We start from the raw sequence: 26,275 nt of genomic DNA on the forward strand, positions 1-26,275 counted from the left end.
ATTTACTCGGTATATTGTTGCTATGTATTCTCGCTGTCGTATGAACTATTGCAGCAGTCTGCGAGCCTAATGCAAGTTGCAGTGCACCAAACTTGTAAGCAATAGTGGCAATAGCATGGTAATAACATAGTTTTATTTAACATTGTTTGATTATTATTATTATTATTATTATTATTATTATTATTATTATTATTATTATTATTATTTAGTATGGCAGTTTCGCTCTGAGCATCAGCTATAATTATGCAAAACCAAATCGTCGCTGCAGTGAAGCTGTGGTTGGTCTAGACTGGCAGCCAGAAAAACCAGGGTTGGATCATGGGCCCAGCGGTTGCATTTCGATGAATGTGAAAGGCAAGAGGCCCGTCTATTGTGGCGTTATAGGCAACCTCCAAAAAGAGTGCGGAAGGTCAAAATCATCTACAGCCTTCCACTACGACGTCTATCTTATCCTGACTCACATTGAGACGTGAAACCCTGCGTATCAAGCAACGAAGCGAATGAACCGCTTTTTGTGAAACTTGTAAAAGTTTTCTATTAACTACTCCTACCAAAATGACACCCCATTACGTGCACCTTGATGCTTCAAAGTAACTAAATGAGCAAGGATTTCCCTCCCATGTATTATCCTGTTTGTTCATCAGCTTGGAGATTTTTCGATCACTCCCAAAAAGGAATGCGCGCGAGCGAACACATCAATTGCAACGTGCGTCACAACATTAGGGTGCATAAGCCACCTTGCTATCTGGGACCCTACATACAGAAAGTTAAAATTTTGTTCTTGTAACCTAATAGCGTTTATTTGCCTGAATTCACACCAAGAAGAATTGCAAGTTATGATAAAGCTTGTAATGCGCATTCCTCGAAAATTGCACCAAAATTTCTATATCTACTACCCAACTGCTTTATAATTAGGGAGTTCTCACTGAACGCCAGGTTTTCTTAACGTCCTCGTTCTGAATGCTCGAGTTCAAATGAGGTGTCCATTCTTTGATAATCTCATTGGAGCTAAAGTTTGCTAGGCTGTGCTCACTGAATTGCCTGAAAGAAGCGCACTCAAAGGACATACAAAGCAAGCAGCTAGCATACCAGACGAGCAAAAAAGTAAAAATGAATTGACAATTACAAAGAGCACCTTACAGTATGTTTTCTTCCACTGTAGACATTCCCTGAAGCAATGCATTCTCTCTTCGGTCTTGGCCAGCCGCGTTTGCTACTGGTTCTGATAGCGTGTGCATTACTTCGAGGTCTTCTCTGACTGCCAACTCTGGGATAGATTTCACAAACCAGCCTTGTAAGCTACAACCCCGTCGATGTACTGGTATGCCAACACACAATTGCGCAATTGGTTTGGCGCACTACTGATATCTCTTGCGCTTGCGTAAAGCCTTCATTCTTTATGAAGGCTGGGGTCAAAATGTAGAGTAAACAATTGATAGATATGTGGGGTTTAACGTCCCAAAACCACCATATGATTATGAGAGACGCCGTAGTGGAGGGCTCCGGAGATTTTCACCACCTGGGGTTCTTTAACGTGCACCCAAATCTGAGCACACGGGCCTACAACATTTCCGCCTCCATCAGAAATGCAGCCGCCGCAGCCGGGATTCGAACCCTGTAGAGTAAACAAAAGTAAGCTTGGGTGGCCATACATTCTACTGGCCGGAAAGGTGGGAATTCAGGGTGGGTAAGGTAACGTGAAAGTTAGTAGAAAAGAGCAGAGGCTCTGGGATGGGCAGCACGTTGTAAATTGTTGAATATTACGCAAGAAAACGTGCGTTATGTTTCGGCACACTTCAAGAACACTGCTCTTAGTCATGAGCACAAAAAACACGTGAATTATATATTGTTTGGGTGGGGCTTGATTATCGTAAATTGTTTTGTAGTTTTATAGTAGTACGAAGTAAGATTCTGCCACCTCCGACTAAAGCAGAACGAAAAGTGTTGGAGAAATAGCTTCAAGTGAAGCCAGCGATACGACAATAGAATCCAGATTTAACTTAGGAAAACAAGGACGACATGTATATGCCATTTCAGACATTTGTATTCGATGCGATATTATTTATTTCAAAAAAGCTACTGGTTGAAGATATCACCACTTCCCTTTTTGTTCCCTTATCAAGTGTTCCCATCGCGACTGAACCATTTCAAATCTATCCACCAACCTTTCAGTCGTGTTAACGCTCACAGACATTCCCTTTTTCCGTCAGCTACCCACCATTGGAATAGATTAGACAACAATATTGTGTGCTGTAACACTATTCAATCATTTATGAACATAATACAGTGTGTTCATTTTGAATTATGAGCTATTTGACATTGTATCTTCTTTCTTGTTCTTCCGGTAAGTATTTTCTTTCGATGCTTAGTATGTATCTTCTTGTCTCCACTCCTGCATGGGCCGTAAAAAGCCTGCAGTATGTTCAAATAAAAAAACAAGTGTTCACAATGTTCGCTGAACCAACCAAATATACCGAGCCGATCAGCAAAGTTCAATAGAAAACACACCCAGTTCAACTATACGTTGAATAAAATGAAACCGTCGGCCATGATTCACAAGTACTACAGATGCTGCGAGCAAACACACATTATGACTACAGTGAGTAGTTACATGCGAACTAATAATATATAAATCTTCATTGCAATTGCAGTCGTCATGATATATAATTCAACTTTTCCTATTGCCTGGAAAGTTAAGATACATTGGGGAGAACGTCAAAGTTTACTTGACTAAATTGTATATAGCTCCAACCGTTACACCATTTCAAAGCATAGACACAAAACATGTTTTTCAAGCACTCCAAATTGCATAAACATCACCACGCTTCTTTTAGGCAATTATTCCAATCAAGCGAACGATAAAACCAGAAACTGTGCTAATAGTGACAACGGGTTTTGTAGTAGCCGATTTCTGCGTTTTCGTTTTTTTTTCTAGCGTGAACGCACAGTAATAACACAGATATCATTATAAGCACAATACTTGATGGAGGGTCACATCAAATAGCGCTTCATAATTTTCTGAATTGACGTTAGGGGACATTCAATTTGCCGTCAAGCGTAAACAAGTGATTTATGTAAAACCGTGAAATGTTTGTGCTATCTTCCGTCCAAAGGAGTTTTGGTTAATCTTGCTGGGCATCTTACTGTACATGAGCAAGTTTTAACACTACAGCGACCATGTCTTCGACAAGGGGCACATCCCTCAGATCGACAGTTGTCCCAACAGTGTTCCACGAGTGGCGCTGACACCATCGGAAACGACTCTACAGGTACCACTAGTACCACAGCTAACGCACAATACCACGGATACCTCAGACTGGCTGTATTACCTATAGTCACCGTAACGGCAGCACACAATACAAGCGATACCATTTCACTCCTTTATAACGACCGTGTGGTAGCGCCAGCAACGATACTCGCAGTGTATAGCATTTGTACAATTGGTGTCAACAGTATCACTGGCATAGACATTGCTGGAACCACCTGTACCGATGCCACTAATATGAAAAGCAGCGGTATAGCGTCTTGGCGACACCTGTGTTACTAAGGCGCTATGCCACTGGTATATGCGATAGTTGTAAAAGGATTACCACCTCAGCAGTGACAAGGAAAGTACTGAAGAACGATGGGACGCAGCTTTGCGCAGTACTACATTAGAGGAACAATTATGTACAGTCCAACAGGCCTGCGAAAGGGCCGAAAGGCTAGGTCTTTCGGTGCCAACATTGGAACGGCCCGCTTTGGACTAAGACACTAGCACGACATATTGGACCTTAGTAAAGTTCTTTCATCCATCCATCCATCAGCCAAAGCGTTCTAATATCCTACACTGGCCTCGCCATGCGGTTCCTGTGGACCATGTACAACATTCAAGATAGGTCTGCAAAACAGCCACACATAAATTTTCATTACTTGCCAAGAAAAGCGGGAAAATGCTGAGAAACTGTTCAGTACAACAAAAGTCGTAGGTGGCTAAACAGATAAACACACCTTAAGCGGTTGAAGTTTCATGCTTCACATTTCTAAACGTCATGTATACGCGATCACATTAAGGTGGACATGTTTTCAAAAAATTCTGTGATAGTATCGAACCAGCAATATACTTTCTGTCATTGCAATAAACAGTAAGCACAATAGTAAGTTTTGAAGGAATCAAATGATGTGGCCCAGTACAGCTCAACAAATGTTCTTAACAGCTTGCCTATGTTTTTAAAACATTGCCTTCTGGTTTCATCTAACCATGCAAATAATCTACCTCTCGTGCGCGCGTGTATAGTAACTTCATCGCTACCCTCAAGAAAAGTTCCATGGACTGGTTGTTAATATCTAGAAGAAGAGAACAATGCTTTAAGTTTTTTGGCTGCGTTTATTATGAGTGCTAAAAGCACCCAGCCGCGGTGGTCTAGTGGCTAAGGTACTCGGCTGCTAACCCGCAGGTCACGGGTTCGAATCCCGGCAGCGGCGGCTGCACTTCTGATGAAGGCGGAAAAGTTGTAGGCCCGTGTGATCAGATTTGGGTGCACGTTAAGGAACCCCAGGAGGTCGAAATTTCCGGAGCCCTCCACTACGGCGTCTCTCATAATCATATGGTGGTTTTGGGACGGTAAATCCCACATATCAGTCATCCATCAATCTTTCCTTAGAATGCCGTTCTGCTGGGCGAGTTGGTAACTTATCTCAGAATGGGGATGCTTCGCAGCAGCTATTTGATTTTTTTAATTTTTTTCTGGCTCACAATTCTGAGAAGTACATACTGCTGGGTGAGTTCATCACTCATCTTGGAAGGGTGGTGTGCAAAGGAGCGACCACACAGGAAAAAGGAACACAAAACACCGCGCCATGTTTCACCTTACTTTCTGCTGTGTTGTCGTTATGATATTTTTGTTTTGCGCAACACCAGTTTGTCTCATTTTATAATTCTGCTTGTTCATTCCGGGAATCATGTTCTTTGAGCTGGTGCGTACCATTCACTTTTTGTTATTGTTATCTAAATTACAACATGCAAGAATGATACGTAATACAGTTCTTGATAAGAAAAAAAAAGACAGAAATATATCCGACTAACTATGTGGACGCAGAGCCCGAAGTGATCACAAATGGTGCTGCTATGCACAGGAATTCAAGTTTCATTTCGTTGAGTGATCTCTGACTCGGAGGAGGGTGAAAAGTCAAATCGCAAAAATGTAAATAAAACGCCTCAATCTTCATTCCCGAATAATAGCTAAAATATTTGCGGAACAAAGATTGATTGATTTGTGGAGTTTAACGTCCCAAAACCACCATATGATTATGAGAGACGCCGTAGTGTAGGGCTCCGGAAATTTTTAACCACCTGGGGTTCTTTAACGTGCACCCAAATCTGAGTACACGGGCCTACAACATTTCCGCCTCCGTCGGAAATGCAGCCGCCGCAGCCGGGAATCGAACCCGCGACCTGCGGGTCAGCAGTCGAGTACCTTAACCACTAGACCACCGCGGCGGGGCGATTTTGCGGAACAAAGCAGCCTGTTATTGAAATGTGGAAAGAAAGTGGGAGGAGGAGGGGGCGTTCTAAAACATTCAGGAAAAAAAGAAGCCTGCGACCCAGCAAGTTTTCTTGAGAGTGATCCTGCGTCAAGGTTTGCGCAAATATTTTTAGGCGTGCCAGTGCGCGTACTGAGGCATGTAGCACAATCATCCTCGTATGACAGTCTAATATTCGCAATCGTATTGTGCGCTGTCATCTCTATTGGCAGGCGCGTGCCGATCCTGTTTTGGAAACACTGCGCGTATGCTCACCGGCCCATGGCGATAACTAGACGGCGCGCACTCTTGCGACCGCTGGCGCAGTTAGCGTTTCATTTGACACCGATATCAGAAACGAAATCTATGCAACATCCTATAAAAGGTGAAACTGTCACTCGCATGTCGCGAAAAGATGACACCCCTGTATGCCACCACAAATAGACTGACGTCATATGCGCTATTTCTCGGGTGAGTATACATATATAGTCAAGCTCTGTCGATGAAAGAAAAAAAAAGCAAAATTGCGTGAGACTGTTCTTCTCCACGTCGTCATAAATATTCAATGTTCGCCATCGTAAGCAGTCTTTGAAACAGGAGGCTGCCCGTCGGGGTCATGCCGAGAACATAAATACACAAAAGCATGCGAAATCAGCATAAGGCGGTCAGTTGTCGCTCATAGCAGATTATTCAAGTATTGACAACATGTTCGTTTCATTGAGTTTGCATTGCAATCAATTGTTATTTTCTATATTTTGACCACTTCGTGAATGTAAGAGCTAAAACGCACAAAGCACGTAAATGATGTTCACGGTACCGTTGACTGTAACTATATTAACTAACGAAAGAGTATAAGTATCATATCGCCCTCACGGAACTGTTTCAAAAGCACAAATTTCTGCGACAACAGACATGCGATTGCAACGCACCTAGGCAACGTGCGCTTCATCGACTTATTTCCGTGTAATCGAACCTAACGGTTCGGCGGCTCGGAGGCCCCTCTGCGAAGTGATACACGGACGTTTCTGGATGATGGATTGGGGAAAGCCGTGACAACGCTGACTGTCCACGACGCTTTCGTTTCCTGCGCTTCCTTTTTGTCGGTCGGGAGTTATCGGGAAACTAGAGCACTTCTCAGAGGCACAGCAGAAGCGCTTGAAGTACCTCGCAACCTTCCGTGCACCAACTTCCCTCAGCGTTTAGTTCGGAAGCACTCGTGCGCGCCTTGCACGTGTGCCCCAACAAACATTTATGTATCGACGCAGGTTGGGGAACGGTCCTTAGATCGCCTTGCAGTAATCGAAACACCTCGTGCGCTTCATTCGCTTTCGGTAGCGGCTGCACCGATAGCGTTGGGCGTCATGAGGCGTTAGATGACGGAATATGCGCCTGGTTGGTGCTCCTTAATGCCAATCTATTTCTTTGTCCCCGTGCTATCGGTCTCTGTCAGCGACAAATGTTTTGTTCAAATGTCGTAAGACGAGGAATATAGTTCAGGAGGTGTAGTAAGAGTGAGTATTCCATTCAGATACTCCCATATGCACTTAATGCGATTTTCCGCATTTCACATCTTAGAAAGCGATGCTGCTAAGGTATGTTACAACTGTACTTGTAAAATAGTTATGCAGAATACTTACCTTATAATTATTATATTCTATTTGCATTCCGTTCCACTTATTTGGAAAAAAATTATAGTTTTTAAATTTTATGTTTCGTTTGGTTACTAATGATATCTAAAGTTACATTAAGGGACTGACAACTGATTTTTGTCGACTTATTTTTTACGGTGCGATAGAAAGCTTCCCCTTTTTAGTTTTTGCAACTGCAATAGTTTGTCTGAAAGGCGCGCAATTATTGCACAAGCAATATTTTTTTTTTATCTGGGAGGCTCTAAACACAGATGTTTATAGGCACGAGGGCAGGGGGGTCAAAAGTTTTTGGGCCATTTCTGATGCATTTCTATGAAAGTGTGGCCTGCGAATTTTCGACCAAGATTTTCCACCAGCCATGTTGAAAATTTATAACGATGCCGCCAGCCCTTCTGGCCACTTGTTAAAGTTGTAATCGTTCTGCTTTCACAGGAGTTCCTGTAGCTATGCTTACTTTTATTTTGAGCGTTTGAATTACTTTTCAAAATAAGCTATTGTAGTGGGTCGGCATGACTATATACACCTTCCCTGCATTTCTACCACGTTGCGTGCGCCTGTGCGTTAGTGATGGTGGATTGTCCCAGCATCGGTACTCTCTCGATACATGAACACCGCCTAGTCACCGAAGACATCCGGTCGCGCCGAGTCGCAGTACGCGTCATTTCCGAGACAAGATGCTACGTTGCTCCACAATCTTAGCGACCTAGAAACAGGGTGCACGCTTCCGTGAGAAAGCAGAAAAGTGGCCCCAGATGTTCTGGCGAGCATGCGATCATTACGTGACGTGAAGGCAACGCCACCTTAATGCATACTTCTAACGCAGGCTTATGTAGATTTTTATGGCGTAATCACATTTAATACAAAGAAATAAACAACATGTCAATAAAAAAAACAATTTCGACCACGTACATCAATGAATAGTTCCGTGGCCAGCTACACCGAATCGTTCATGTTTTCGCCGCTAGATGCGCCAGTGGTAACTCTCCAATATATAAATTAGGTATGGTTTGAGTCAATGCGAGATATATATATATATATATATATATATATATATATATATATATATATATATATATGTATGTATATTTATCCTTCATCCTGATGAAGGCCAGACTCTAGGCCGAAACGTCGAAATAAACCACGTTGTGACCGCTCACGGAGGATCTACTGGACTATATGCAACGCTACGGCCACTCAACCACCATGCCTGCCTATATATATATATATATATATACATATATATATATATATATATATATATATATATATATATATATATATATATATATATATATATATATATATATATATATATATATATATATATATATATATTGCTTGTCTGAGTGATTTCAACTGTGCATGGTTAACATGGGTGAAGGGCTACGCTTAAACCTGAAGCACCAATGCAAAATGCCGCAGGCAACTTATCCATCTTGTCGATTTGTCATAAACGCGGCATCATAATGGCCTCCTGCGTGAGGCTATTACGGACACCATTTATTACCACGCGCCGAGCCACCGACATTTCTTGATAGCAATGGTCGACGCGTCTCTGTTATCGCTATTGATTGTAATTGTGTCATCTATTTTATAAACGGCATGTAAAGATGTGTTCAAATAAACTAAAAGAAAGTAACAACAGCGCGTCAGCCCAAAATATGAGCACGCATGTCAGATTTATTATTAGATGAAACCACATAAGGGGTAATAGTTGAATCTAGTATGTAGTGGCTCGGACGATACTAAAATCTAATCTGTTTCTCAAGACATGCCTGGCGTAAATGCCATATCTTGTTTGTGTTGGCCCTATAATTCTATATCATGTGCGAAGCGGGTAATCACTTCTTACTACTTAATCATATTGTCAATATCGAGGTTAAACGGGCTGAAATGAATGTAGCAAAAAATAAAGCGAAATGTATCAAAAAGTATAACGCCATATTTCTTACATTTTTCACAAGACATTTTATTACGCTCATTGTACGTTCATTCTGAAAATATAGCAATGCATACAAGTACGACACAAAAAAGCACCGTCAATAAATCACTACGCATTTCACAATGAATCGAATATTGTTGGCCAGAAGCCTTCGTGTACTTTTTGGTGTACCGCGAGCATCAGCCAGTACATTGGTTATTGCGGAGTCTCGTCCACCGACTTGTTTGTAGGTTGTAGCTTTTTTTTTCTTAGTTTTGTTCCTTCTCTCGTGGTGAAGACACTAGTGTGAATATGTTTTGTTGTTGTTGTTGTTGTTTCAGTGTGAACGTATTTTTTGGCTTGACAAAAATGAGCCCTCATGCCATCATTTCCATTTTTTTAATAATATGGTGTCAGGAAATGCTAGCGCACAAAGAACGTTCCGGCTAATGTCTTGCTCCTGAAGTAAACGAGGACACAGCAACAATTTCTCACAGTACCAGGAAGAGCAACAGAGCATTGCGTATAAAAAAATGTCAAGCAGGGTTTTCATGGTAAGACCATGAGATGCTAAAAAAACACAGACACACCTGTTAAAATATGTTTTTTACAGACATCAGAACAAAAATACCACATCGCGAAAGAGGCAGGACCACTTTTCTCACAGCTTTTTTTTTTCATTTCTTCGCCAGCTGGATTACCCTTGACTTTTTTGTTAACAGGTTACGTCATCCCACAATTGCACTCGTCGTTCCAATGTCGGTTTCGTAAGTGTCCAGTAAAACGCGCTACGACACCGCTGCCACGCCCGACGAAACATGAAAAGCGTTTCCCACGGCGTTATTTTGTAAGACCGAGGTGACACGGCCCTTTCGTGAGGACACTTTTCCCTTGCCATGTCGCGCTTGTCACGCAAAAACAATCTCGGCGTGAATTGGAGAACCATTCTAGCCGTCGACATTCAAGCTGCCGCCCCAAACGCGAGAACAACCTCACTTCGTCATCACCTTATTCTCCAGCTGCCGTTCCCACGTCAGCGACGTTTTGCAATTCACACAGAGCGGACTGCAAGTTGTTCGGACTCTTTGTGTAGTGGGCCCATGTGCATGCCCGAAAAAGGCCAGCCTTTCTCCACATGTTTTGTTGTTTTCACAATGCATTCTAGTCTTTACATAACGACCCCGCCGCGGTGGTCTAGTGGCTAAGGTACTCGGCTGCTGACCCGAACGTCGCGGGTTCAAATCCCGGCTGCACCGGCTGCATTCTGATGGAGGCGGAAAGGTTGTAGGCCTGTGTACTCAGATTCGGGTTCACGTTAAAGAAACCCAGGTAGTCGAAATTTCCGGAGCCCTCCACTACGGCGTCTCTCATAATCATATGGTGGTTTTGCGACGTTAAACCCCACTTATCAATCAATCTTTACATAACGAAAATGCTACAGACCTGTGCAATATACGCGAGATTAGTGCACGTTAAAGAACACCAGGTGGTAGAAATTTTTTGGAGCCTTGTACTACGACTTTAGTCTTTGTAGACTAAAGTTGTTTTGGCCAATTCTATCAAAAATAGGGCCCAAAGGAAAGCAACAGGCATCAAACTTTAAATCACTGGAACTTTCTGTATATTTATATACCTTCAATTAATCTGAGCATGCTGCATATAAATGCAGACAGTTACCTTGCTGAACTTACTAGTCATCATCATCATCATCATCATCAGCCTGACTACGCCCACTGCAGGACAAAGGCCTCTCCCATGCTCTGCCAGTTAACCCGGTCCTGTGCTTGCTGCTGCCAATTTATACCCGCAAACTTCTTAATCTCATCTGCACACCTAACCTTTTGTCTCCCCCTAACCCGCTTGCCTTCTCTGGGAATCCAGTTAGTTACCCTTAACGACCGGCGGTTATCCTGTCTACGCGCTACATGTCCAGCCCATGTCCATTTCTTCTTCTTGATTTCAGCTATGATATCCTTAACTCCCGTTTGTTCCCTAATCCACTCTTCTCTCTTCTTGTCTCTTAAGGTTACACCTACCATTTTTCTTTCCATTGCTCGCTGCGTCGTCCTCAATTTAAGCTGAACCCTCTTTGTAAGTCTCCAGGTTTCTGCTCCGTAGAAGCTTGAAGAATTACAGGCCGATCAGTTTGCTCTCTGTAGTATACAAGCTATTTACAAAGGTAATTGCTAACAGAGTAAAGAAAACATTAGAATTCAATCAACCAAAGGAACAAGCAGGATTTCGAACAGGCTACTCAACAATTGACCACATTCATACTATCAATCAGGTAATAGAGAAATGCTCAGAGTATAACCAACCATTATACATAGCCTTCATAGATTACGAGAAGGCGTTTGATTCAGTAGAAATATCAGCCGTCATGCAGACACTGCGGAATCAGGGCGTAGTTGAAGTATATATAAACATTCTGGAAGAAATCTACAGGAGATCAACTGCTACCATAGTGCTTCATAAAGAAAGCAACAGAATACCAATCAAGAAGGGTGTAAGGCAGGGGGACACAATCTCCCCATTGCTATTTACCGCGTGCTTACAGGAGGTTTTCAGAAGCCTAGAATGGGAACAGTTAGGGATAAGAGTTTATGGAGAATACCTTAGTAACCTGCGCTTCGCCGATGACATTGCATTGCTGAGTAACTCAGGGGACGAATTGCAACTCATGATTACGGAGTTAGACAAGGAGAGCAGAAAAGTGGGTCTTAAAATTAATCTGCAGAAAACGAAAGTAGAGTACAACAACCTCGGAAAGGAGCAGCGCTTCGAGATAGGTAATAGTGCACTTGAAGTTGTAAAAGACTATGTCTACTTAGGGCAGGTAATAACCGCAGAGCCTAACCACGAGATTGAAGTAACTAGAAGAATAAGAATGGGGTGGAGCACATTCGGCAAGCACTCTCAAATTATGACAGGTAGATTGCCACTATCCCTCAGTAGGAAGGTATATAACAGCTGTATCTTGCCGGTACTTAGCTACGGAGCACAACTTACTAGTACCACGCTTCATAGGCCGTTTTGATAGGCTGCGTTCCAGTACCTATGTTGAAAATAAAATTTTTCATTTGCTTGATATGAGTACTACTATTTATAAAATGTGCATATACTTCGAGCTTTATACTTCGAGCTTGCAGTCAGGCTAATGATGATGATGATGACTACGGCGCGCTCAGGGTCACATTCGGGGGCTACTTTGCACCAAACAGGCTACTCTCTAACCCAATTTGGCGACGAAAAATTTACCTAGGTACCATCGCTATTTCTGGGTACTCCAGAAAGACCACCCGAAAACCTTTCAACTTGACCGATGAGCAGATGCAATTTACAGGGTGTTACAGCTAAGTTTATTCGCCGTTTTTCGTTTTTTTTTCTCTTTTTTGCTCTAATCTCAGTCAATAATGACGCACGTACGCTTGATTGAGCATTTGACGTTTGCTTGCGCTACCTACAGCGCAACTGTGCCGGCTCACCGATCTGTAGCTCTATCGTTAACTACTTAATGGTTTTGTCAGAAACGAATTCATTGCACGGGAAATGTATGCTATCATATTGGTCCAATAAGGGGAACGAATTGACAACTCTGCGTTTTTGAATACGAGTAAGAGAAATGCCAGCAAGGGCGACCAGTGGCCGTCGCTGACGGGAGGCAACCTCTAGAACCACGTTGCATCGATGCTAATCGTTTCCTGTGTAGGCATCGTACACAAGAAAAAATTCTTCATGCAGGTGAATTTGGCTGTGTTTTGTAGTCGTTCGCGCTCTTCGGAATTGGCATTCTAAAATGCAGAAGCGCTGATGATACGAACGTGGACTCTGTTAGCTCGTTCCGTACGCCAGACCATCCTTTAGTGAAAATCATGGTGGTGGGATAGGATGGTGGAAATCACACTCGGTGGTGCTTATCTCCACGCATGTCGAAGGTAGAAGTTTGTGCATTTTCGCTTCGCAGAAATTTTCACTCTTACAATAAAGTTTGACTGAGGTAAGCGAGCGTGTAAGAACTGCCAGATTTGCGTCTCTACTAGGCGATATCAAGTGGCGGCTGCTTTAACGTCTAATTGTTAGACGAAGCAATAGCGAAGTCAGAGCTTATCATTCACCATACTTTCAATATGCTACAGTCATTCACCCTGTTTTCCGAGCCATCCATGAAGGCGAAACGCCACCATCGGCAACTATTTTCTCCTGTCACCATCATTGGCTCACCACAACCACCACTATCTGCAACCATTTTTTTTCGACGAACTCGCAACCATCAGACCTTCTGAGTACCACCGTCTCCAGCATGCCCACTATTATTTCCGTCATATCCACCATATGTTATCCCTTGTCCACTTCTGTTTGCATTATATTCATCAAAAATTCCAGCGTTTACCAACCCAGAATTCTCAGTATAAAACAAACGATCAATGTGAATTACAACATGGTTCGCTTTTAAACCTCGCAGTAGTCTATAGTGTCGCATATTACATTGTTTTACATCTTCTCCCCTTCCGAATTTTGTAACCTGTTATACGCGAGCCAGAATGAAGTTAGAGATGACTGCGAAAATCGGGTGATAAAACAATTCCTACCCATATTGTTAATTATGTTTAGTCTACGTCTCTGTGTGCATTCCGCGGACCTTATAAATTCGATTTATTTAGACGAATGAAGTCAAACGATTCAAGCATGCAAATTATAGTTTATCATCGGGAGTTAGCTACCGCTAGTGGTATCGTGAATTACAGTCCGGTAAACTACACCAGCATCCGAGTAACCTGACGCTCACAAAAATATTTTTTCAGAGTTAGCTACCGCTAGTGGTATCGTGAATCACAGTCCGGTAAACTACACCAGCATCCGAGTAACCTGACGCTCACAAAAATATTTTTCGGCACACACACGCACCCACCGCGTGCAATACGCAGGGCACATGCATTAAGCTGACGGAAACGGATGGTATCAGGCTCAAGCGGACTTAAGCACGCGGAACGTGTTTTGCTAATAACGCATCTCCGTCAAATATACCGCTGCAACGAGTACAGGATGCAAGTAATGAGAAAAGACGGCCCCGTCAGGCCGTTAAGCGAAGAGTAACCCACTTTCTTTGTTTCAGCCGAGCAAGCAGCAAGCCAGCCGTTGCTTTTAACACTCGCGCCATAATCTCCTGCTCAGCTCAGCGAGGAGCAGAGCAGGTTGTGCAGAGAATAAAAGAACTTGTTTTGCGTAGCTATAATGCTGCCCTGAAAAGTTGTTCTAGGAAACCGGGAATCGCGCTTAGCAGAGCGGCAAGTTTAATTACGTAAAAAGAAGAGTGATGAATGTTAGAAGACCTGGAAAGTGGGGGGAAGAGGGCGATGCAAAATGCGCTGAGTATTAAGGTAGATGCGGCAACAGAATGGCGCGCATTGAAAGAAGTGTTCGCATTCTTCCTCAGCCCAAATGATGGTAACAACCACGACGACTCCCACATTATTTTGGTCGTACGTTCATTAGAGTATAGTCTGACCCACGCAGTAGACTCTCCGCTGAAGCGTTGGACTCCTTGCACTTAAGTTGCAAGTCCTCCTGTCGTGACATGACCTTTCATCTCCCAACTGTCTTTCATTCCTTTCAGTTATTCCGGTGATGGTTGCTGTTGTTGATGGAGCAGCAGCGGTGGTGGAGAGGGAGCAATACTTAGTAGTAGTAATGTTAGTAGTAGCAGTAGTAGCAGTATAGCAGTAACACATGCTCTTCCTTATGTTCGTTTCCTTTTTCAAGACATGTAGAGCTTCTCTCGCGTTGGTGCCTACTCGCCTGTTCCCGAATATTGTCTTCTACCCCAATAAAGCAACGCAGTGCCTGGACACAAAGCACGTGAGAGATGCTGCATCTCTTACACAAGTCGTGCCCCTCCACAGCTCGTATACATTTTCCCTTCTTGACTGACACCTCGCTGCGTGCAGGCGTAAATGCGTTCAGCCGAAACAAAGAAGGAACAAGACTAACTATATAAGAGGGCAAAAATGATTCCTAACATTCTGAATCTCACAGCTTTCACAGATCTTTTTGTCCTTCTCTCTTGCATGCATAAGTAGGAAAATAGACAACATAAGTGACTGCATCGATCACAGTCGAGGTCACGAATATCAACGTGCCTTGGAATAAACGAGGCCGAGTACGAAACCGGGACGTCGTACTGTCATCGCGTTCGCTCGCGAAATCTCTTTTATCCCCTCGGCAACGTGTTCCTGTTGCAAGTTGCGTGCCTCCTCTCGGCATTGCTTTTGACTACATAGTAATCGCTATGTGCAGTTCATTCTGGGTCATCCTAAATCTCCGTTTTTCCGCTTCGGCTTGCCTTTTTTTACAGTGATCAATTTGTCGCCGCCAATTTCTTTTTAGCACGAGCTGGGCTTTCGAACGCTCCACTTTTATTGAAAACGTGGGACGAAACTGCCGTTGTCGCTATTGTTCGCTGTTGCCTTGGAGAGGCGCGACGAGAACTTTCAGAGGTCGCGCTGTATCTTGCATTCCCAAAGATTATACGTGTTCTCCTTTGTAACGCTTCTGCTAGCTGCGCAAGATTTTTTAACGTTGTGCGTTTGTTTTGCCAAGAAGTTTTGTTGATTCGTGGAAACACGGTCAAGAGTCTGCAAGTTCTTTATTTTGCTTTTGCACATATCTTCGTTTCAGCGTGTGCGCCGTTCGTAGCTTGTGCTTCAATTTGCTGAAGTTTCCTATTTCTTCACTACACAGTTTTTTTTTGTTTTTATCTACGGTATCAATGGTGCACCTTTTCCACGCATAGTGCTTTAATATCTCGCCACAATAGCTGCACCGCTCAGCGTTAGTGTTTTCAAACCCATCTAAGAGGCAATTATTCATCCTTCGTTCGCCAATTCATGCTGTCACTAAAAGTTTCCACAGCTGCGACACATTCGGAGTAATCACGCTCTTTCATTGTAGATTCAGATTCCATATTTCGATGCGTACGATGGCCTTCGCAAACTGGCACCAACGATCCTTGCTAGAGGGGTTCGCGCATTTGCTTTGAGAGTGCCGCCCCTTTCGAATTCACCACCTCTTCGCTGTTCGCGTAGGAGCGCAACAGTTCTCCTGACATTTGCTAAAGTGACTTATTTGAATACGAAAGTATACGCCAAATGCGTTTATATAAACGAACGCATACATTTCACTCTCAGGACGCTCGCCCATATTTCTTAACTGCCCTGGGCTAAATAATTTAATTGCATCGACATTTGAGAAGGTGAGAGAGACAAATACTTGTATCCGGATAGGCCCAACTAAGAAAGTTTCGCTTTTAAGACACACGGCTCAGTTTCAGAGGACAGCATTCTAGTGCCAGTTTTATACATAAGGAAAACACATACATATCCACACACAGTACACAAAATCTGGCTTGATATGCAAGTGGCAGTGAGCATGTACATTATTGATCATTCCAGAATCCTGAGAAATTCCCAGCACCGACAGGTGAACTGAGACTGTAATGAGCAGTGAAAACGTGAGTCGTAATCGAGTGTTTTTATTACAATGCTAAAAATTTTAATAACGTTATTTTTATGTTTATGCGTGCCTCTTTAAATGGAAATATTTAACACCATTTTTTTAAACGTACACACGGCGTCGTTTAGCCGCACGTTCTGAGTACAAAAAATCATGAGCCTACACGTATTTCTAGGCTGACGATCGCTCTGTACATTGCGAAATACTTTGTGCGTTCATTGACAGCAATCAAAACGATGAAAGCACAGCACCTACTCATAATATGGTGCTGCTGACGACGTGAGTGAGGGTCTGTGTGCATTAACGTAAAAATGTTTGCTGGCAATTGTCGATATGCTGGGAAAGAGACATTTTCAACAAAGAAAACAATCCGACTTTACGGTGCTAGTGGAGTGAAACGGCTAGCCATTAAGCATAGTGATACTGGGAGTTGCAGCCTTCATTTTTAAAACTTTTATTCCATGCATCTATATTTGTTTATCCTTTTAAATGATTGATAGATATGTGGGGTTTAACGTCCAAAACCACCATATGATTATGAGAGACACCGTAGTGGAGGGCTCCGAAAATTTGGACCACCTGGGGTTCTTTAACGTGCACCCAAATCTGAGCACACGGGACTACAGCATTTCCGCCTCCATCAGAAATGCAGCCGCCGCAGCCGGGATTCGATCCCGCGACCTGCGGGTCAGCAGCCGAGTACCTTAGCCACTACACCACCGCGGCGGGGCGTTTATTCTTTTTATGCGAAGCATTTTTGAGCGGGGTTGAATCCGGTGTATGGCGTTACCACCTTTCAGCGTGCGCAACAGCTGGCCTAAGCACTGCCAGAACGCTCTCACGCGCTAGCGCGTTCCGGCCTAAGTAAGGGGCTGAGCAAGACTCTGCGGCCTCTTCCCCTTTCATTCTTTCAGCAAACATGCGTTGGCAGCGGGGAACGAGATTCCGCAAACGCGTAATGAGCCAACGCGTTGTATCTTTGTGAGAACGCCCTGGAACGTACTAGCGTGCTCGGGCGTTGGTTCGGGCCTGCATAAGCGGCCGTGTAAAAGGCTGTGGCCTCTCCCCGTTACACTCTCGCAGCATTATAAGCTTGCCGCCATCGCTGAGCAGCGGAAGGCTCGACGCGCCGATGCGTAACCTAAACGTCGGCAAGTGGACCGCGTGCTTTGGTCTAGGGAAGCCCAGCGTAAACGGCAACATCGCCGCGAAACTCCTACGGATTAAACGTGGGCTCGACATCCCGAAACGAAACGACTGCATCGGCAAGCGAACGGTGCCGTATGCGTAACGCCGACGCAGCCCACAGTAGCCCACGCGTTGGCTGCGAACAGACGAATCGGGTCCAAATGGTCCAACGCCCATAGAGAACGCCTCGCTAGACCAACTCAATGCCCAAGCTTCGATGGTTCTGACGCCACTAAATAACAATAAATATGATGATTGCACTGAATGCGCAAAATTAACGGAAACACCGAATGAAACCGATGAAAACACGGTGTGCAGCCACCGCGCTCCTTCGCATCGCATCATGGTCCCCTTTATCGGTAGATTGGGTAATTTTAGATGCGGAAGCATCTTATACTCGCGCCTTGTAGTGCGCCGTCCGCACCGCTTCTCGAACATTCGACAGCTGACGCGCGCGCATGCGCCGTCGCCCACTCTTCCACCACCTGTGCATCCCTTCCTCCTCTACACACCGCGCGCGCTTCACTCCTCCACCATCTGTGCACCCTTCCTCCTCTACACACCGCATTCGACATCTACAATTCTCCTGATTCTCCAGTGGACGCGCATGTGGCGTCACGCTTCGAGAACATTCAACAGCTAACAGTTGATGCGCCGTGGCGCTGTATATATACTCAAGGTCGGCGCTCGCTCGCTCAGTTGCCGCTCGTCGGTTGGTTTGTACGGCGCGTCGACGTCCAAGGTCGCGGTGAAATGAATTCCAACGAATCCACAAACACAATGATCGACGTCCCTTCGACCAGCGCCGCCCTTTCGCATACGTGTGTACGTGTTCACTCATTTAACACCCCCTCCTACAACCACGTTAACCAATTTAGCCATCGACCCAAGTAAGTCGCAATTTAACACCCCATTTCACAACCACGTTAACCAATTTAGCCATCGACCCAAGTAAGTCGCACTTTAACACCCCGTTAACCCATTATATGCTCCGCATCCTCCTCAGTGTTCCCCCGAGGGAAGCTGCGGGCAATTTTTTTCGTTTCCCTCTTTTCACCTGCAGCATCTCCAGGAACGCGTCACATGATGCACTGGAATGCAAACACGACGGCAGTTCTGATTTTATTCGTACTCTGCGTTTGCCGTATACCGCCGAGGCAAGCAACCAGCTTTTAGGGTGGTCCAAAAGATGGCCTACTGGTTTCAGTTTGGATATACAATGGCCTACGTGGGAGAAGTTTGTTAGTGGTGCTAAAGTAAAGCCCCATGCGATTGCGAAAAGAATAGTGTTTATGTTTAAAGATGGATAGTATTCAGAATTTCAAAAAGGGCTATCATGTTCAAGAGCCAGAAACGTTCTATATGGTTTAAGTTTAGTACCAACCGTTACAATGCAAAGATGATTCCTACTGAACGATCCGACATTTTTATATTGACGCTGTATATTATTAAAGTATTTATAACAACTTTATACCCTGCTGTAACATGCTCGTATGATGTCGTTTATTTTTGTAACTGCATACAAGTGCCTGTGTCTTTCCTATACCGTAACAACACAGATAATGTTGGCTTTCTTCTTATCTCATCTGTTCTGTATGATCTTACTCGCTGTAGAAAGGTTGGGCTTGGTATTACCTCCGCTACTCCATTTGTTGAAGTTCTGCAGCGAGAGAGAAATAAGTGAGCTTTATTCGAACCAGGCTCTATGTACCTCTGCTCTAATGTGGGTGGCCTCCTTACTCCAGGTAGCCTTGGCTCACCGCCGCAGCCCAAGCCCTGTTCACCAATCGTAGCTGGCTGTCAGCGTCTTGCGTCGACAACAAAGCCTCCCACCGGTCTGCGAATTCTTTCTCTCTCTTTGTTGTCACTGGGCGGTGACAATGGTCGCAAGTCCGGATTCTTGTGACACTCATGCACTATGTGGCGCAGTGTGTTGCCCGTGTCCGGAGGGCAAAACTTGCAGTGTCACCTGAAGGTCTGTGGATATATTGCGTGCATCAATGTTCTGTGCGGGTAAGTTCCGGCTTGTAGTCTTATCCAGGTCACTCCTAGTTCCTACTCGGACTGTTGTGTACCGGGGGGTACCACTTTGTCTGCTTGCTGTAATGTACCAGAATATCTGAGTACATCTTCGTTATGCGCTCATGCTGGTCGTGACAGCCATCGGTGCGTGTTCCCAGCGTGTCGGAGATGGCTCAGCGTGCATGATCTCCGCGACTTGTGCCGCCTGGTTTCCCGCGAGAGACTCACGTCCCGGTGCCAAAAGAATGATTTTTCCGTTCATGTTGGTGCTTTTTAAGACACGTAGTGCTGCCTTTGCGATCCTTCCGTTCATATGACTTCTGCTTGTCTCTTGCGAATCCGTTACCACGGCAGCCCGTGCCTTCTTGCATGTAGTGATGGCCAGGGTAAGATAAAAACAATAAACAAAGAAGCAGTTTCTTCTTTCTTTTTTCAATCCTGTAGGAGGTGGGCTTATCACGTGGCAAGCTCCTTGCTTTTTTGTGCACCTACACCATTGTTCTCCCCATTGACGTTGAAAAAGGGGCGGGGGCAAGAGGAAAGTGGGGTGGTAGCTGCCCCTGTGGTTTCCTAAAAAGGGAAGGGGCGAAAAGTCAGCCCTATGGAGTGACCTAATAAGGAGGGGGTCGCTGCGAAGAGCCTTCGCCCCCCCCCCTCCGTTAAAGCAAAATCTTGTACACGCGTATGTTTGTCACCTTTATTTTCTTCGTAACGACTAATAAGGCCGTGCTACCATGTGCTATTTTCCGAGTAGCCATAAGCGAATTTATGCCGTAGCTACGTAAGGCGCTGTTATAGCTGGAATACTGTGGTCTGTATCAGTCTTTTTCTTTTTATCGTAATATTTGCCATGTGAACGCTTCTATATTTAACCGCATACTTCACGTACCGCATGCGCTGAACGGACTGTAGCACACTGGGTGGGTCCGGAGGGAATCCTTTCTCCCTCTCTCTCATACACCGGGGTTCTCAAGAGGAGCTTCCGCTCGATGACGCAAAAGCTGATGGGCCTGTCAGGACCCCACTGATTCTGTCCTCCCCGCTGCCCGATACAGCGGAATGAAGCCGAAGTGTAGTGGTTTGGGGACCTGTGTTAGGCTTATTGCTTTTCCTGCTCTCTCTCGACCAATATTGGGGCCAGCAATGACACACCATCGCTCGGAACGATCACCGTATTACTTGCGCCGTGACAAGCAGGATGAAGGAAACGAGAAAATGCAAGTAAAAAAAATATCTTCAACGCTTGCTCCCTCGGTCTTCTTTTCAGGGCGTTTGCGCTGCGCAGTGGTAGCCATGTCTACAAAAGTAGCAGAATAGGGGGGTTGCCGTTTGTCAGTATGCTTGAGGTAACCACAGCAATAAACGATGGCGTACGGAAAGAAAGATTTTATGAGTATCACGTGAGACCTTAAAATGCAAAAAAAAAAAAAATACAGCTCACGTAACGCAACTTGAGACTTGTGGTTCCGTAATCCCGCGAAGGTGTTCAGGTCCGTACTTGGAGGAATATCTAGTGGCAGAAGGAAGCACTCAAGGTGCCGATTTGATCTGTTATTGCATACGACTACGTACAAATATTCTAAAACATTAGTCAACAGCCTCAGCTGTAAGGAACAAGTGGGAAGTTGGCAATAATTTCAATCCATCTGGCTTACAAAATTACGAATATCCCAGTTCAGGGCAGAAAAGATGCTCTACTAGTTTTCAATTGAGAGTGACAAGACTCCACGCCTAAACATGATAGTTGAATTCGAGGTACAATTTCGGCGTTTCAAATCATGTACATTTCTTGTGTAAGTTTCATTAGTGAACGTTCCGCACAGCTTAAACCCTAAAATGTAATTTCCTTTACGTAGTTTGTAGTGTAAGGAACCAGTCAATATCTTTGTTCAGTGTAAGGCAAGGGTAGTTTTTCTTTTTTTTTCAAACAATTCATCGAGCAGAGAACACACTGACAAAATCTTGACAATCATCGCATGCACTTCCCACATCTTCCCCGCCTCCAATTCTACTGATATCCCAGACATTTAGCGACAAGTAATATATATATATATATATATATATATATATATATATATATATATATATATATATATATATATATATATATATATATATATATATATATATATATATATATATATATATATATATGTGTGTGTGTGTGTGTGAGTGTGTGTGTGTGTGTGTGTGTGTGTGTATGTGTGTGTGTGTGTGTGTGTCCGATGTAAATCATCACAAGTAGGCGAACAACTGTATGCGTCAGTAACCCTATGTTACACGAGCTTTGCCACGCGTTTATAATACATAGAGTGACATATAAAGCGACATAAATAGTCGACGATAAAGCTAGGTTCTAAGCTTCATAATGTCTACGTTGAAGTCACCGACTAGTATAAATGGTTTGTGCTTGTGGGTGTTTTATACTTTTTCGTGAAAATTATAAATATTATTTTTATTTATTTTACTTACAAGATACTGCAGGCATGGAGCCCAAGCAGGAATGATACAGGCAGTAAGGCAATCAAGCCAAGCATCACACAGCATACAATAATACAATCATCACACACATACAACAATAATGCAACCAAGAATATCATAACAGCAATGAATTAAGTGGGATTGCGAGAATCGGATTTGTGTGAATCGCAAAGGGAAACAACATGGCACTGAAAGTAACCGATCAACAAAAAGGATCAGTGAATTAAAAAAAACTGTAAAACATTTTTACATCCTCAGGAAAACATGTGCGTCAATAGAATCTGTCGACAGCAGGGCGGCAAACGGTAAATTGTTCCACTCACAGATTCTGCGCGGGAAAAACGAAAAATTTGAAGAGATTAGTTTTGGAGAAATACGGAGTTAAAGCAAGGGAGTGTGAATGACGACCGCGCCGTGTTTCCAGGGGACTGATGTAGGGGCTGTGATCAAATAAGAGCTTCCGGTTAACTAATTGGTACAGTAATTTTAGCCTAAATGATTTACGTCGTGATTCTAATGTTGAGATACGATGTCTTTCCATCAGGGCAGAAACGGAGTCTGTTGGACCGTACATACCATAAATAAAGCGGACGGCCCTTCTTTGAATTCTTTTGAGGCAGTCAATATTGGATTTAGTATGAGGATCCCAAATAACGCAGGCATATTCAAGTTTCGGTCTAATTATAGAATTATATGCTAAGTATTTAACCTCAGAGGGAGCGGTTTTGAGTTTGTGTCGTAATAAACAAAGTTTACGGAAAGCGGCAGCGCATATGTTAGTAATGTGAGAGTTCCAACTTAAGGTACTGGTTAATGTTACGCCAAGATATTTGTGTTCATCTACTTGCTTAAACGGTTGGTCACAAGTACAATAAGAGAATTCAATCTATTGTTCAACTTTTTTGTGTCTCACATCCACGAATCTACCTGCAGGAGACAACGGAAACCGTGGACATACAAACCTCGGCCCTGAAGTGCTTCGCCCCCCCAAGAAAAGAGCTTACATAAATCTAGCACAGACGGACCGTAGTGAAGTGAAAGAAGTCTTAACTTTATGACGATCTCACTTGTAGGAGTGTAGCTGTTTATTCTTCCGTAGAAAATACGGTACAATGAATGCAGAACAGCCAAATGCAAATAGATATGATCTCAATGTCTCGTTATTTATTAGCAAGTGTTTTAAAATATCAGTTCATGGATCTCTAAATAATAACATACGCTAACACTTTTTAAAAGCAAGCTTGTTGGAACACTTTATTACTTTTCGCAAGTGAGCGGCTTAAAATGAAAAAAAAAAACAAACGATGACGTATGATAGCCTGCGTATATTGACCTCACTCATTTGAGGGTACCTATTAATAATACACACGACATCATCTCACAAAAGCTTCACCTTCCTTTGTAACGTATGCAGTGACTTAGGGCCATTATGTTCATTGATGCATCGCAATGATTGAGCTTAATTGCGCCTCTGTCAAGGTTCCCCGCTTGGAAGCGCAAATACGGACCGAATAATTAGGATAGCATCTCGAACTTTCATCATTGCCTTGAACAGAACGTCGTTTTTTGATCCTGCTACTGCGAAAAAAAGCAAGTCCAATCAAAGCCCACACAGTACCTATTATCTAGGAGTATATAATTATATAAATATGTGTGCGCAATGGTAACACCACTTCCTCATCGCGTAGCCAGGTTGAATGTAAATGACTCTTTAAAAGCGACATGCTGTAGCAAGTTTTCGTGCACGTGGCTTGCAGTAACGTCCACCATAGTCTCCGTGTTGCGAATTTAAGAGAGTCGTTCCCCCTGAAGAAGTTTTCCAAAAGAAAAAGCTGAGTGTTTTATGTGTGCTTTACTCGATTTTCATTAATGAGGACTGCGGTTTAAGATTTTCGTAATGAGCAGCTCACTGAAATAAGCTGAAAGAAAATGCTCATTTCATGCATGTTTTCCAAAAAAATAGTGTTTCCGAGATTTCTTGGAGTGCTACGGAATGACACGGAACGCGTCTGTTTTGACACATTAGGATATCGGAGCGAAAGGCTCAGTTCAGAACGTCTGGCCGTAACTGTCATTCTGACCTACATACATGTTTACAAAAAAAAAAGATCATAATACTACAAGAGGGAAACGATCTCGCAAAAATACAAGCGTCGTCTCGAAGAAATTTCTCTTTGGCTTTAGGTGACTGAAATTTCACTCAGTAAATCACGCCACACTTCTACTTTTCTTCTTTCCTACTTGCCTTAAAGTTTTTTTGTTCTTCTAGAGTTCAAATCGAATGACTCATGTAAAATTTGAATGACAACGTTCTCAAGAAGCTATTACTCATACTTCGTGTGTGACGCACCGCGCTCGCTGTGCAGATTCAAATATTTTGAAATGAGTGTTTTCGCGACGCCTTTTAGGCCGATTTTCTGTTGCCGCGGCACAGATGTAACGAGAGTGACTGCCTCCGCTGCCGCATGTGAACTGAGAGTTGCACAGTTGCGTTCGGCAGCTTGAACGACATTTTTCTCTTTCAACGCCGGCGATGAGAAATCCTTTCTCAAACAACCTTGTCACCGCCACGGCCACCTTCTGTAACAATTGAAAATCCTCTTGGCGCTTGGATGTGCCCGCAGATAAGGGCGCCGTACGTTCTTTTCTGCTGAATTAAAGGAGGGGTGCATGCAATGCACCAACAAGGACTAAGGAAATGAGTGTAGCTTGAGAAGGAGTATACTTATAAACGGTGTGATAAAGACTGTAAGTAGAAGAATAGAGACGTCAAAAGTAAATGGCGCTTGCGGACTAAAATTACAACGTGGCTCCGTGGGGAAAATCGGCTTGCTTTTTGATCCCCCGCTGCTTATGAAGCAAAGAAAGCTCGACACCTGCTGCAAAGTAATGCGACGCGAACGCCACGCGCGAACGCTTCTTGGCTCTCTCCAACTCCGACTTTTACATCTGCACGTTTTTCATGTTCTCATTCACCGTGTCTTATTACATTCGCCTTGCATCTCCGTCTGCGGCGGTGAGACGACATAAATATTCGATAGTAGAAGAAGACATGAACAAGAACAGCGAGGTGAATGCCGAGAAGGTGTGATGTGAAGCGTCGATGAAAACTCGTGCCCGCGGCGCGGTTCCCTGGTTTCACATGAATGCAGGCAAGGCATCGAAACTTCGCTTCACAGGCGTTTCTTTTACTTCGCGTATAGATCCGCCAGCTTTCGGTTTCGTTTCGTCGTCGCCTTCTGACTCCATGGTAGAGCGGATAGCGTATGAAAATGCAAATAACAGTGCAGAAGAGTCAAATGGAATATTCAAGCACCAAAGTGAACAGTGCGCATGCGCACACATAGTCGTGCGTTGGTCCATGGACGCAAAACGCGAGATCGGAGACGCAGTGACCACACGAGAGAGCAGATACGAGATACACGCTGTGATCGCTGAAAGTGAAACGAGGAAATGTGAGACTATCAATAGCATCCATACACATCGATGAACGTGACCAGAAATTTGAGGAATTGTAAAGCTAAGATAAGCTTCTTTTCTTTTTGTTTTTTTCTTTTCAACTTCTGGGGGAGGGGGGGGACAAAATTATTCAGCCAGTTCGTCGTGGCCTAGAAGCTATGTACAGATGTATTTGAAGTATTTGATGCAAAATTATGCTGGTAAAGGAAAGTTAGGTAAAATAAGTGAAGACAGATCCCAAAAACTGAGGTAAGTTTCAGTCAGATAAAATTATATTTATATATATATATATATATATATATATATATATATATATATATATATATATATATATATATATATATATATATATATATATATATATATATATATATATATATATATATATATATATACGAAATGTCTGACACCTTGTCACTTTCTTCTCTGCCTCTACATCATTACAAAACGCCCACAAACTTTTCCTGTACTCCCGCGGTTCTGTCTTCGACATCGTCGCATGACTCACATCACTTCGGGAAACTTTCAATTTCCGCGCCAGATG

Source organism: Rhipicephalus microplus, chromosome 4, assembly GCF_043290135.1.
Source record: "Rhipicephalus microplus isolate Deutch F79 chromosome 4, USDA_Rmic, whole genome shotgun sequence".
Lineage (NCBI taxonomy): Eukaryota > Metazoa > Arthropoda > Arachnida > Ixodida > Ixodidae > Rhipicephalus > Rhipicephalus microplus.